A 14,467-nucleotide genomic window follows, 5' to 3' on the forward strand; every position below is an offset into this window, starting at 1 on the left:
GTTTTCTTGTTAATTTTTTGTCTAGATGATCTATCCAGTGATGTCAGCTGTGTGTAGAAGTCCCCTGCTATGATTGTATTGGTGTTGATTTCTCCTTTCATGTCCTCCAGAAGATTTTTAATATATGTTGGTGCTCCTATATTGGGCACGTATATGTTTACCAAGGTTATATCTTCCTGTTGGATAGATCCTTTCAATATTATGTAGTGGCCTTCTTTGTCTCTAGTCATGGACTTCATTTTGAAATCTACTTAATCAGATATGAGTCTTGCTACCCCAGCTCTTTTTTCCTTTCCGTTTGCTTGAAAGATTTTTTTCCATCCCTTTACTTTCAACCTATGTGAGTCTTTTGTTGTGAGGTGGGTCTCTTGTGAACAGAATATATGAGAGTCTTGCGTTCTTATCCAGTCAGCTACTCTGTGTCTTTTTATCGGAGGATTCAAACCAGTCACATTTAAGGTGATAATTGATATGTACTTATTTATTGCCATTTTTGTTTAGTGTGGCTGTATTTTTCTTCCTATTTCTTCTACTAATTAAAGCAATCCTTTTAGCATATCTTGCAGTGCTGGTTTGGTGTTAATATATTCCCTTAGACTTTTTTTTGTCTGAGAAACTTCTTATTTGACCTTCTATTTTGAATGATATCCTTGCTAGGTAGAGTAGTCTTGGATTCAGATCCTTGTTTTTCATGACCTTGATTACTTCATGCCATTCCCTTCTGGCCTGTAGTGTTTCTGTTGAGAAGTCAGCTGAGCGCATTATGGGGTTTCTTTTGTAAGTAACCTGTTGCTTATCTCTTGCTGCCTTTAGGATGCTGTCTTTTTCTTTAATTTTTGATATTTTAATTACTATATGTCTTGGTGTGGGCCTGTTTGTGTTCTTCTTACTTGGGGCTCTCTGTGCTTCTTGAACTTGAATGCCTTCTTCCTTCACCAAGTTAAGAAAGTTTTCTGTCACTATTTCTTCAAATATATTCTCTAACCCTAGACCATTTTCTTCCTCTTTGGGCACTCCTATGATGCGAATGTTATTATGTTTCCAGTTGTCCCACAGTTCTCTTAAGCTGTCTTCTTGCTTTTTAATTGTTTTTTCCTTTTGGTTTTCTGATTGGTTGATTTTTCTACCCTGTCTTCTAATTCACTGATCTGGTCCTCAGCTTCCTCTACTCTGCTGGTTAGTCCTTCCATTGTGTTCTTTATTTCTGCTATGTCATTCTTCACTTCCACTTGGTTGGTTTTCAGTGTTTCTGTATCTTTATTCATGGTGCTATATCCTTACTCATGCTGTTGAGCTTCCTCAAATCATGGCTCTGAACTCTACCTCTGATAATTTGCTTAGCTGCATTTCATTGATCTCATCTTCTATAGAGTTCTCTTGTTCTTTCATTTGGGATTTGTTTCTTTGTTTCACCATTTTGGCTATCTCAGTGTGTTTTGGAGCCTGCCAATTTTTCCCTGTAGTGTTGGTTTTCTGCTGTTTGTGGCTCCCTCATTTGAATTTGGATGAGCCTGTATGGGCCAACGTTAAACACCACTGTCAAGTCTTACTTTCCTGAGTAGATTTGCAAGCCCAGGAAAGGTTCAGTTATCCTGTAGGTTTTTCCTGGATGTTAGTAGTCCCAGTTACTCAGTACCTTGAAATGTAGCCCTGGTGTTCTGCATAAGAGTATTTCCAGAGTGTGGGATATATGCTGGTTGTTAATGAGCCTCAATTTTCATTTTTTTGCCTCACTTGGGAAAGGCTGAATCTCGGGGGGGTGGGCGGGGGAGATGCTGCTTTTCCCACAGCTCTGGGAAGGCGGACCCTGGCCTCCATTCTTTGTGGACACAACTCAGCAAAAACTCTGAGTGCTTCCCAATCCCAGTTGTCCCCATAGAGTTCCAGCCAAGTCTGCCTTCCCTCTTTGGTATCCCCCAGGTGAGTGGTTATGGCTTTTGTAGTGCTCTGTCCCGGGTTTCTGTGGTGTAGAGTTGGCTTGGTCTTTATTCCCCAAAGGCACTGCTCACAGTAAGATTGCTGCTGTCCATGGACTCCCAGCCCGCCACCCTCTCACGTGTCCCCAGATCCTACCTGTGTCCCTGGTTATATGGTTCTGTCCTGCTGCATTTCTGTTGCTTTTTTCCAATGATTTGTCTTCATTTTAGTTGTAATTTCTGTTTGGTCCTGGAAGATCATTTGTTTAGCTTCCATTCACTCCACCTCCATTTTCACAATCTCTATGCCTATCTTGTATGCACATTCATCTCTGGTGCCCCCGCATACTTCAGGTCCTGCAGGTAACTGAATCTCACAGTCCCTCTGCAGACCCGGCTCTATGCCTATGTTATGGGCTGCTGCATTGCACAGGCCTCTCTGGTGCTTCAGCACCCAGTAGGTCCCGCGGGTAACAGGATGACACAGTCCCTACTGGGTCACACAGGCCTCTCTGGTGCCCAGAACCCTGCAGTTCCCACAGGTGTGAAGCTGGATTGCACCAATCTCTCTCCAGCTCAGGCTTTCCACTGCTCTTGTGAGCTACTGGACTGCACCGGCCTCTGTGGAGCCCCAGGTCCTGCTGCTGAGGTCTGGAAAGTGCTGCTGTCCCATGGGACTCAACTCTAGCTCAGCTTTTGCTGTAGTTTTTGGGGATGGGTCTCAGCTGCTGGTCTGTGCTTCTGTTGCCTGGGGATGGATGTCTGCTCCCTAACCTCTGTTGCTGGGGGTATATATCGACTCTGATCGGGCTGCTACTATGGGGGATGGTGCTGGGTTCCAGGCTGTCTGCGGCTTCCACGACAAGTACCTTGGAGTCTCCACTACTGTTCAATGATCTGTGTTGACACAGAGTGTCCACTGGTCCGATGGTGCCAGGTATGCTGTTGGGTTCAGGTTGCTGGGCCCTAGCCACTCCCACTGCCTCCTCCCAGGGAAGACCCGGGATTTCCAAAATGGTGGGACCTTCCTGTGGCTCATGGAGGGTAGCCCTGAAGAGCAACTCACCGTGGTAGCCGGCTTCTCCGTCTACAGCACAGAACATTCTCTTCCGTGTCTCTGCACTGCTCGGGTTTGGTCGTCCACTTTCATGTCCACTCACACTCACACACACTCGCTCACTCTCTCACACATTCACCCTCCCTCCGGTCTTGCACGTCGCCATCTTCCCATATTTTATATTTCTAAAAGCAGTGGTAATCCAGTAAAGGATTTTAAGATTAAAAAAAAAGAAGAAGAATGAGAAATTTTGTATTGTTTTTAGAACTTTTTGGCTTCACGGTAGAATGGATTAAAAGCTAGGAAGAGCTAGAGTAAATGGTGACTTTTGAATTTTAATGTTAAAGAGACTTAAGCAATTTATTCCAAAGGCAGTTGGGAGATGTGTTTAACTTGTAGCTAAATATATGTTTGTTAAGGCAGGTTGGAGTTGTTGCTAGAGATTATTATTTCCCTTTGGTGTTATTTCTACCTAACATTGATAGAATGTCATCACAGATTATGGGGGAGAAGGAAGAGGGAGGATCAAGTATGAATCCTCAGAGCCTGGTTTATAACATTGTGTCACTTTACTGAAGCAAGAATATCTGAATGAGGATAGGAGTTGAAAAAGGAGATAATGAGTTTGATTTTAGATATGTTGATTTTGATGTGCTTATTAGACATTCAAACAAAGAAGTTTGATTGCAATGAATGTATTGGTCTGGACCTAGGAGCAAAAATCTGGCCTGAAAATATGCATTATAAAGTTGGTAGTAACTGAAGCCAGAAAAGTAGGTGAACTTGCTAGCAATAAAGAATATAGGGTGTGAAAACTGTGCATAACTAAGCTCTGAGGTACACAGGCATCTAGACTTCAAACAGAGAAGGATGAACTATGTTATCTTCTGTCATACAATGCCAATACCTGAAATTTTTGTTGGTTTGTTTCATCTGTTTTTTTTGTTTCACTGATTCTCAATCATGATGTCTTCTTAACTATGTGTTTTGTGATTTTATTGTGCATTCTTAATTTCTTTAGGGAAAAAAAAGAACTTTTAAGTCTTGACATATGGTTAGGTAAGTACTTCATTTGCTTTTGTCTGTCACCCGAAGGCATTGACAACACCTACTACTTCCCTTGAGGTTTGAGATATTTATATTAGTTGACATGGGTCTTCAAACCCTATAAAAGGGCTGGCATAATTTTTCTTTTAGACTTTCTATCTCCACTTATCAATTTTTTTGCCACTTTTCCCATTGTATCTGATCTTTCATTCACCCTTACATTTTTTGTTTTTCTTTTTACATCATTGGCTTAGCTCTTTAGGGTCTCAATATAATTTGGGGAATCTTCTATTAGATTTGCTTACTTGATTAAATAACTTTACTTCTTTTTTCATTTTTTTTTCTTTATTGATTTTAGAGAGAGAGGAAGGGAGAGGGAGAGAGAGATAGAAACATCAATGAGAGAGAACGTCGATTAGCTGCCTTCTGCATGCCCCCCACTGGGGATTGGGCCCACAACCTGGGTTTGTGCCCTGATGGGGAATCACATCAGTGATCTCCTGGTGCATGGGTCAATACTCAACTGCTGAGCCACACCGGCTGGGCAACTTTTTACTTCTTTTTATATGAATTCCATGCAATTTTCAAGAAAGAAGATAAAAGAAACACTCAGGAAAAAAAATGGTCTTTAGCATGAAAAACTCCTCATTTTTGTGCTATATCTGTTAAAGATGAAATATATTTTCTGAAATTATTTCTATATCACATTAATATTTTGAGAAAAAGTCAGTTAATGTACCCAATTATCCCTATTCTGGAACATAGAAACAACTCCAAAGTTATAAAAAATGAAGAGAGGTTACTAAACACCAGTAAATCATAGTGATGAGGAAAAGATAACTTATTAGACAAAATAACATGAATAATTAAAAAGTGGAGTTTTTCTTCCAGTCAAGATGACCATGTAGGTAAATGTGGTACTCACATTCTCCCACAACTACATCAAAATTACAGCTAAACTACAGAAAAACCGTCACTGAGAACTGCCTAAAATCTAGCTGAACAGAAGTCTCATATCTAAGGATATAAAGAAGAAGCCAAATGAGACTGTTAGGAGGGGCAGAGATTCAGAATGGCTTGTCGCACACCTACATGTGGCAGATAAAAATCTCAGCTGCAGAGGTCTTGACTGAGGAGCGAAGGGTTCCAGCCCCACACAAGGCCCCCACAGCTCGGAGATCCAATTCCAGGAAGCCCCCATTATTTATAGTGCTGAAAATTAGTAAAGATTGTGGTTGAGTGAGACAGAGGGATTCTGAAGTCCCAGGTGTTCCTCTTAAAGGGCTCACACATGGACTTCCTCAGAGTCACTTCCTCAGAGCTCAACTGGGGCAGCAACTCAAAAGGCATCAGGGACATATAAGGAAAAATTGACTTGCCAGGCATTAGAGTGAGAGCTGAAGGGGCAGCTCTCTCCAGTCAGAAGTGCTGACAGAGGCTATGTTCCTTTTCTGAGCATTCCTGTCCCACCCCCAAGTGCCCATCAGCAGATGAGTGGATAAAAAAGGCTGTGGTACACTTACATAATGGAATACTAATCAGCCATAAAAAAAGAGAAGGGAATTTTACCTTTTGTAACAGCATGAATAGACCTAGGGAATATTATACTAAGTGAAATAAACCAGTAGGAGAAAGACATATACTATATGATTTCACTTATATGTAGACTCTAATGAACAAAATAATTTAACAAACAAAATAGAAACAGAAGCATAGATAAATAGAACATACTGATAGCTGTCAGAAGCGAGGTTGGTTTGGGGATGGGTAATAAAAAAGTGAATGAATTAAGCAAAACAATTTATATATATTGCATAGACACAGACAACAATGTGGTGAGAGCCAGAAGGCAAAGGGCAAAGAGGGTGGGGGTGGTGGGAGAGGGCAATGTGGAGATAAATGAGGATGGAAAGAGACTTGAGTTTGGGTGATGGGCACATGATACAGTATGCAGATAATGTCTTATTGAGTGGCACACTTGAAACCTGTATGGTTTGTTAACCAATGTCATCTAATTAACCTATATCACTCCAATAATCTCAATAAATTAAAAAAGAATATTATATCAAAAATAGATTTATGAATAAAGAAGTGTATTCCATACAATGAGATATGACTGTCCTGTCCTGTGTGGCTCATTGGATTGAGTGTCAACCCATGGACTGAGAGGTCCCAGTTTGATTCCCATTCAGGGCACATGCCTGAGTTGCTGGCTTGATCCCCAGTGGGGGGCATACAGGAAGCAGCCAATTGATGTTTCTCTCTCACATCAATGTTTCTATCTATCCTTCCCTCTCTCTCTAAAATATCAATAAAAACATATTTTAAAAATTATTTTGAAAAAGAGGAATATGACTGAATGGTAAGAGAGAATCAATCTTGCCATCTATAACAACACGAATGGACCTACAGGGTATTGTGTTCAGTGAAATATGTTAGAGAAAGACAAATGATTTCACTTATGTGTGGAATCTAAAGAACAAAGTAAACAAACAAGCAGAACAGAGAGAGACTCATAGATACTGAGAACAAACTGGAGATAGGAGAGTGGTTGGGTGATAGGTGAAAAAGGTGAAGGGATTAAGAAGTCAAATTGGTAGGTATAGAATAGTCATGGGGATGTAGAGTAAAGAATGGGAATATAGTCAATAATATTGTAATAACTATGTATGGTGCAGATGGGTACTGGATTCATCAGGGTGATCGCTTCATACGTTATAAATATCTAATCACTGGGTTGTACATCATAAACTAATATAATATTGTCTGTCAACTAATTAAAAAATAAAAAAGTTATTTTTTAAAGATAAGTAAAGTTTTTTTTATAAGTGAGTTGAGAATATAATGACTGGAAAGTGACAAGATATGACAATAATTTTTTACCTCTTCATCCTAAGATTATGGAGGTTAATAATATCAAAACATAAAGCATGCACACATTCATACACACAGAGAATAAGCATACATTGGAGAGGAAGTCAGATGTCTTGGGGAAAGTCAGGTTTGGCACAGCAAGAAAAGGTGCAATAATTAAAGTGAATATTTCCAGAGGGAAATGAGAGTCTGAAAATATGTATTATATTAAGAAAGTCCAAAATGGCAGTGGTAATATTTTGCAAGGATGGCAAAATTGTATTTTTTTTCATGTTTAAATAAGAAATGGCATCTTAATGTCATATGACTTTTTGTTACTTTTGTAGAGAAGTAATTCCTTCAGTCATTGTATTGAAAAATCATGGAGCACAGTTATTCGGGCTTCCTTTTTCAGATAAGATTCTTGTGGGGTGTGTGTGTGTGTGTGTGTGTGTGTGTGTGTGTGTGTGTTTGTGAGAGAGAGAGAGAGAGAATTGGAATTTGGCATTTGACAATTTTGCAGCTAAGAGTTTTGTGCTGTAAAATTACAATATATTTTGGCCACACAATTTAACCCATTAGGAATAGCAAATCTCTGATTTACTTTAAGACAGCTTTTAGATCTTGATACTTAATCTAGAAGAACAATATTCAAGTGTGAGTAACAGTCTGGAAACTCAAGGGGTAATCAAGCTGCCTCCATCTTTACCATCCTCTAAAGAAGCAAATTCTTATATGCATCCATTACTACTGGGTTGTAGATCTAAACTGATGCCTTCATCTGCTAAATTAACAAAGTTTCAAATATTTCCCTTCCAGGCAGCTAAGGTTTGTTACATTTCAGCTTCCTGTGAGGTCCTTTCAACTCTGAGAATAATTTTTCCTTTTAGATTAAGCTTCTGTGTTGAAATTTATCTATCATGTAGCTACTACAGAAGGAGAAAAGTAGAGTCAACTGCCTTGGTGAAGATACCTATAGAATCTTGGAAACCAAGTCATTGGAAAACCAAATCCTAGCCAAAGGGAAATAAACATAAGGGAAGTTTATCTAGATTACCATTTCCTTTAGGTTTTCTCCTAGTTTACGTATCACCCATTCCAATTAATCTTGATGACAGTCTGCAAAGAAGGCAGGGAATAATGTAGTGATAATAAATAGTGTTCATCAGCTTGATGTCTCTAATACACATTTTTGTTTCAAATTCAGTTTACATTCAACATTATTTTATATAAGTTTCAAGTGTACAGCATAGTGGTTAAATAATCATATACTTTACAGTGTTATGCCCAATATTCCCAGTACCCACTTGGCACCATGCATAGTTATTATAATATTATTGATTATATCCCCTTTGCTGTACTTTACATCACTATGACTATTTTGTGACTACTAATTTGTATTTGTTAATTCCTTCATATTTTTCACCCAGTCTCCCATTTCCCCTCTTCTTTGGCACCCACCAGTTTCTTTTGTGTATCTATGTGTCTGTTTCCTTTTGCTTGTTTATTTTGTTCTTTATATTCCACATGAGAGTGAAATCATATGGTATTTGTCATTTTCTGACTAACTTATTTCACTTAGCATAATAACCTCTTGGTGCATCCATGCTGTGGCAAATGGTAAGATTTCATTCTTTTTTTTTTTTTTTAGGCTAAAATAATATTTTATCATATATATGTACATAGCTTTTTTATTGACTTGTCAATTAATGGACACTTGAGTTGCCTCCATCTCTTGGCTATTGTAAATAACACTGCAATGAACATAAGGGTGCATATATTCTTTCAAACCAGTGTTCCAGGTTTCTTTGGATGTATTCCCAGAAGTGGAATTGCTGGGTCATAAGGCAGTTCCATTTTTAACTCTTTGAGGAACCTCCATTCTGTTCTCCATACTGGCTGGACCAGTCTGCATCCCCACCAACAGTGCACTAATTTTCTTTCTTCTCGAATACACATTTCTTAATATGTCATCTGACCAACTCTGCTTTCCACGAGCAAGACAAGTTATCTTTCTGTGGAAAAAATGTTTATTCAGTGATAAGGTGATACAAGTGAAGTTGTGATTAGTTTAGAACTGTGGAACATTACACATGATGCTTGGCACATGGTAGGTACCAAACAAATGCTGATTGATTGTATATTGAAATTCTCTGCCCTTATTGTGGTAAAGAATATAAATGACCAACAAAATATGCAGAGTTTTAAATATAAAAGTTGGAACAAGAAGATCATCAGAGTATACTGTAAATCTTAGTACTTAACTATGATTAATGATTGTGCCAACCTGAAGGATTCAACTAGACTTGAAATAAGACTACCAATTGTTTAGAAAAGTTCATTCAGAGATGGGGGGCAGTTTTGAAAAGACAGTTATTTAAAGTTTGAATATATAAAAAAATAAAGATTTTTCCATCAATAAAAGGAAAAAAAATAGTAGTGATAATATTGCATGTTCCTGAGTATTTATGCTATAATATACAATGTCAATTTAAATCTTATGTATACCTTGAAAAATTGTCAGGCACTCAATTTTGTTCCTGCATTAATTCTATCAACCTATGTTGGTCAAAGAAAGGAAGAAGAAGTTTTGTGAAAGTTGAATACGTATTTACAAATCATTAAAGGGGTAAGGAATTAAAAAAAAGAATAAGTTAGATGAAATAAAGAGACCAAATCAGTTGCGGGAAAATGAAAGCTATATTTTATTTGCCTATATGAATGTAATTTGTAATAGAATCTTAGACATATGTCATAAAATGAGAACAGTATGTTTTTGATTCTTGATATAACCAAACCCATAACCACAATCTGAATACAGAAAATTAGCATGGAATAAACAGTAAGCAATGAATATATGTAGTACAATTTCAGAACTCCCAAATGGTCAGTTATTTCCACAGAGAACCTGCTTGGCTGTACCATATCTATTAGAGTGATCCTGAATAGCCCAATGTCTCATTACTTCTCTGACTTTCTTTCTTTCTTTCTTTCTTTCTTTTTTTTTTTTTGTAATTAATTTTTTTTAGAGAGAGAAGAAGGGAGATAGAAACATCAACAGCAATGTGAGAAACATTGATCAGCTGCCTCCTGCACGCCCCCTATTGGGGATCAACCTGCAAGCCAGGCAGGTGCCCTGACCGGGAATCAAACCTAGACCTATCAGTCCATGGGATGACACTTAATCCACTGAGCCACACTGGCAGGGCTCCTCTGACTTTCTCAGTTTCATTCCCACTTAGAGATTCAACAAAAACAGAAAAACTTATAAGTGTTTTTGCCTATGGTAGATTGTTTACAAAAATAACTAAAATGCTCCTCTACTTCTGTCTACTTGCTTTGCTTGTCCTCTACTACATTGACTCTGGCATGTGATTAGGTTTGGCTAACAGGACATTACCAAACATGACACAAGCAGAAGTTTAAAGGAGTTTATACATTTAAGGTTTACAATACTGAGGCTGTTGTGTGAATGAACTCATGTTAGCCTGCTGAAAAGGCCTGTGGTAGAAATGTAGGTGCCCTGTGACAAGCTGCCCAACACCAGACACGTTTGCAAGGTTACCCTAAATCCCTCAGCTTCCAATGGACACACCACCTAATTCCCTATGGAGTAGTCAAGACAACCCAGAAAGAAAAATCACGCAGCTGGCCCACAGAACCATGAGCTAAATAAAACTACTGTTGTTTATTTTTTTGGTATGTTTTGTTATACAGTCAATAATGGCAGATATTATCTGATTTTCTGGATTTTATTTGTTTGCTTGCATTTTATAATATCCTGTTTTCCAGGGTAGTGTGAGTATTTAGTGCTATAAGTATATGAAATACTTAGCACATAGGCTGATGATGCATAGTAGGTTTTTAATAACTGATGCCTATTATAACTGTTGTTATATTTTATTATTATTGCTGAAAGAAAGGGTTAATGGTGTATCTGTTTTTCTAATTTCAGAGACACTTGAGTATTTTAGTCCTTGTTGAGTCCTACATACAACAGTAACTCAAAGAATTTATAAGAATATACCAGAGTCAATACTTAAGCTAAGGATGCTGTATGGAACTATGAACTTATACCTCAACAACAGAAGGTCTACTGATTAACTTATAATTTGGAGATGCAGATGCATGAGAGGATGAAATCAAGTTATGCACTCTTAAACACTATTCTATGATGAACAAAGCAAAATACCTGAAAGGACTCAAGAGCTTATGGCTTCCCTGAGCTGAGATAGCTTGTGACTCTCAACCTTATATCGTCGGTCACATACACCTAAATGTTGAGTGATTTAAAGACATTTGAAATATTTCTCTGTTCCATTACTATTGCTTCATAATAAATTATCTTAATAAAAAGCTCAAACTTAAACGACTAAAACAGAATGCTTGATTTTCTCCTACCTAAACTTTGATCCTTTCCCAAGTTCTCCATTTTGATTAATATATTTTATATAATTTTTTGCTGCACCTATGAATGTCTAAAGTGTTGAGGGATAAGCAAGAGGGATTGGAAATATTTACATGGAAAAATTAACTCCAAGAGAAGACTACTGAGAATTATAACTTTTGTTTAGAAGCGATTCATAAGTTAGAAGTGAGTGGTGATTCTCAGCACAGGCTGGCGTCTCTCACTGAGTTTGCCTTCTGGAACAGTACTGTGGATTCATGCCCGATTCCTGGGATTGGAGCATGCTGCCATAAAGCAGTTGGAGAAAAACCCAAACAGCTGTTTATCTTCCAACTCTATGGGACATCAAAGGCTTCAGGCACTCTCAGTGTTAGTCTTTGGCTCTATATGTATCAAGAGTTCTGGCATACAACAGAAACCATGAGGTTGTCAGAAGCAAGACTGGGTTGCCTTGGAGCAAATATCAAGGGAAATAAACATTATCATAGGTGCCTCTTGTGGACATTAATTAGTGTTGTGACATTTCATGGGCACTAATGATATAGTTGCCACATTATGGATTGGCAAAAATAGAAGAAATGGAGATGAGAAAAATGGCAGATATAAAACATATGGCAACTCTATGAGGCATGACTCCTAAAATTTCAGCACTATATCAGAAGAATCTAAAGAAAGGCAGGCTGGGGCAAGAGTGGAAGTTATATTAGCTTGGCATAGTCAAAATGAGCCCATTTTCACTCTCATGGTTGTGAAATACATGAAATATAAGCTACAAATGCTATATTTTTAAAGTTTTAAAAGGTTTCCCTAATAATATTTCCTCCAGGTTTTTAGTCATGTTGTCTTGATTGACTAAGATCAAATTGATCAAATGGCTTATATGTGTCATCTCCCCTAGGAGGCTGGTTAACTTTTGCTATATCCTTCAAAAGTATTTGGTATTGAGGATAATATGCACAGCTGGCTGTTTTATTGATATACACAAATCAACGTGAATTTAGAGTACTGATTAAAGCTTCTAATACACTGTCTGTATAATAATGTGAGACTCACTTGGAACCATTCATTCTAATTGCCCAATTTCTGTTGTATACATTTAATTTAAATTTTCTATCTGTAATAAAAAGTATAGTATTTTTATGTCTTTATATTTATGCATGTTTGTAATTGAATCTTTTCTTCAAGCTCTATTCACTCATAATTAAGTTAAAGCCATGAAGTAGTGTCAGTAAGAATAAAATAACCTGGAGAAAGTATGGAATGTCAAGATTACCCCCAAAGTTTAGATATACTAGAAAGGGAAGAACAATGAAGTTTCTTTCATAGCCTAACAAATGACTCTGTAAAGAAGAAGAGTAATATGGAATAGAGGACTGTGGTGAAATACATATTTCTCTCATCTCTATACTAAAGTTTTAGAGTGCATGTGCACATCATATACATTGATTAAAAAAAAGGGAAGCACAGCCCTGGCTAGTTTTGCTCAGCAGTTAGAGCATCGGCCTGGGGACCAATGAGTTGCGGGTTTGATTCTGATCAAGGGCATGTACCTTGATTGTAGTCTCCGGTCCTGGTCCAGGGTTATGCAGGAGGCAGCCACTTGATGTGTCCCTTTCACATTGATGTTTCTCTCTCTCTCCCTTTCTCTCCCTCCCTTCCACTTTATCTGAAGATAAAAAGAAAAATATCCTCAGGTAAGAAGTAAAAAAAAAAGTAAGCACATAGAGGACTGCTAATTTACTTCTTGTTGAAATGTGTGTTTTTTTGTTTATTTTTTTAAATACTTTTCCTTTATTGATTTTTAGAGAGAGAGCAAGGGAGAGGGTGAGATAGAGGGATGACAGAGAACATCAATTGGCTGCTCCTCCATGCCCCCCACTGGGGATTGGGCCCAGAACCTGGGCATGTGCCCTGACTGGGAATCAAACTGGCGACTTCTTGGTGCATGGATAGATGCTCAGCCACTGAGCCACACTGGCCGGGCTCTTGTTGAAATGTTTTTTTCTCTGCACCAACTCAGAGCTGAGTTTCTTCAGAATAAACTTGGTGGAAAGATGGTTTGGTCAAGAAAGAATCCAAGAACCTAAGCAATCTCTAGTGCCAAGTGACAAAAGGAAGACCCATATTTTACCATATTTTCTTGAGGCAAGTCAATGAAGATAATTAAGTTGAGAACAAATGGACTAGTTAGAATAAGGTGATGGTCCATGAGACACTGTGGAGTCTACAGTTTAAAACCATTTTTGGTAGAAAGCATAGTAGAACACACTTAGGAAAATCCAATGTAAAAAGAAATTAGTCAGGAAATACCATCTAGCATTGAGTAAACCAAGAAAATAGATCATGAACTGTATTAATCACAGAGTTAAGCAGAAGGTGCTAGAGGAATAACCACATATTGTGAAGAAACAGAAATATGATCCAAACAAAAGAACAAGATAAATGCCAGAAACAGACTTCATGAAATGCAGATAAATGATTTACCTGATAAAGTGTTCAAAATAATGGTCATAAAGATGTTCACCCAGGTGAGACAAACAATGCTAGATGGAAAATATAAGAAAGTAACAGAAATCATAGAACTGATTAACACAATGACTAAATTAAAAATTGAATAGAGAGATTCAATTTCAGACAATAACAAGTGGAAGAAATGATCAGTTGAACCAGAAATAGGGCTGAGGATGTAGTCCAATCAGAAGAGCACAAAGAAGAAAGAGGAGGAGGAGGAGGAGGAGGAGGAGGAAGAGGAGGAAGAGAAGAAGAGCAACAACAACAACAAGAGATGATAAGGTAAGGGCTTCTGGGATACCATCACATTATAGGGATACCAGAAGGACAAAAGATAGATAAAGAAAGAGGCAGAATTTTTATTTAAAGAAATGATGGCTGAAACTTAACTAGCCTTGGGAAAGAGACATCCAGATTCCAGAAGCCCAGAAAGTTCCTATAAAATGAACTAAAAAGACCTACACAGAGGCACATTACAATTAAAGTGTCAAAATTTAAAAATAAGAGAATCTTAAGCGAAGCAAGTGAAAAATAACTTCTTACTTACAAGGACTCCCCCATAAAACTATCAGCAGATTTTTTAGCAGAAACATCGCCGGCAAGATGAAAGTGGCACGATATATTCAAAATGCTGAAATAAAATCTGCCAATCTCGAATATTCTTCCCAGCAAGGC

This window comes from Molossus molossus, unplaced genomic scaffold (genome assembly GCF_014108415.1).
Source record: "Molossus molossus isolate mMolMol1 unplaced genomic scaffold, mMolMol1.p scaffold_m16_p_17, whole genome shotgun sequence".
Taxonomy (NCBI): Eukaryota; Metazoa; Chordata; class Mammalia; order Chiroptera; family Molossidae; genus Molossus; species Molossus molossus.